General features: G+C 41.2%; 1 protein-coding gene across 1 annotated transcript in view; it reads right to left on the reverse strand.

Annotated features, from left to right (window-relative positions):
• Positions 1–301: 301 nt before the first annotated feature.
• Positions 302–1181, reverse strand: part of REXO1 (RNA exonuclease 1 homolog) — a 69325-nt gene continuing 68445 nt past the window's right edge. Inside the window, exon 16 of the mRNA XM_070747067.1 lies at positions 302–1181. This exon is cut by the window's right edge and continues 2174 nt beyond it. The gene's annotated coding sequence lies outside the window, so the exon portion shown is untranslated.

Raw genomic sequence — 1181 nt, forward strand, 5'->3', positions numbered from 1 at the left:
TGAGCTCCCCCCCAAATTTGAGTATGCTGGGTGACTGGACAGAAAAACACACACACACACACACATGCAAATTGCCCTTGTGCACCCCGTTTCCCCATCAAACAAAACCACATTAAATTTCAAATCAAACTTGGAAGTTGGCCCAGCACAACCATAATTTTCTGTGACTTAACAATCACAGGGAGAAGCAGTAAAAATAATTGGGTTTGGAACACAAGCTTATTAACGATAATTTTTAAGTTTTACCCTTTTGAAACAGTCTACCCAAATCCTAGCCCTGCACCCTTACAATCACGCTATGTAGGGATGTCACATTTTGTTTTATTTAAAAAATAATTACAAAACAGTATTAACAGGTATACAGTTGTACATATACAAAGTCTAGAGTTGTATTACTGTACAGTGTTACAATCCAGAGAAGTGTTGAAGCCCCAAATGGCTGGGTTGGCCCGGGGTGTGTGTGTGGAGAAAAGATATCCTGATTTTTTTTTTCTTTTCTTAAGTTTAATCTACTTAGGAGTCAGTTTCAAATTTTGCCGGTGAGGGAAGAGCAAAGGGCAGGCTCTGGTTGGTGAGCAGCAAACATCAGAATGATAGCAGAAAAGTGGGAGGGGGGAGAGAGAGATTAACCATCATGTTGATGTCTAGGGAACTTCCATTCTTGGAGGTTAGGGAGCTTCTAAGCTCTCTAATAATGATGGATGAATCTGTATTAATCCTGGTACAAGCTTGTAGTGCAAATACGTTCCTTGGGTTAAACAGATCATCCATTCACCCCAAGAGTCTTTTTTTTCCTTAAACCGTTTCTTTTATTCTTATGCCAAGGAAACACATGCATATCTGAGCAAAGAAGACGGATTCAACCACCATCTTTTAAAGTACCAAAGCAAGGATCGTTACAAGTTCCGCTTTCCCCATATATTTGTCGTATTTATGTATCTGTCACATCTATAAAACATGCTTGTCGCAAACCAGGCAGCTGGGCAGCCTCCCTCCATATTATAACTCTGGCAGTGCTCATCCAGATCCCAAAGCAGGATTCACTGCCTGGACCATGGGTGTCCAATTTTGGTTACTTTAAGACTTGTGGACTTCCAACTTGTGGCTGGCTGAGGAATTCTGGGAGTTGAAGTCCACAAGTCTTAAAGTTGTCAAGGTTGGGGAAAAAAACACTGGCCCAG

Source organism: Erythrolamprus reginae, chromosome 1 (genome assembly GCF_031021105.1).
Source record: "Erythrolamprus reginae isolate rEryReg1 chromosome 1, rEryReg1.hap1, whole genome shotgun sequence".
NCBI classification, from domain to species: Eukaryota; Metazoa; Chordata; class Lepidosauria; order Squamata; family Dipsadidae; genus Erythrolamprus; species Erythrolamprus reginae.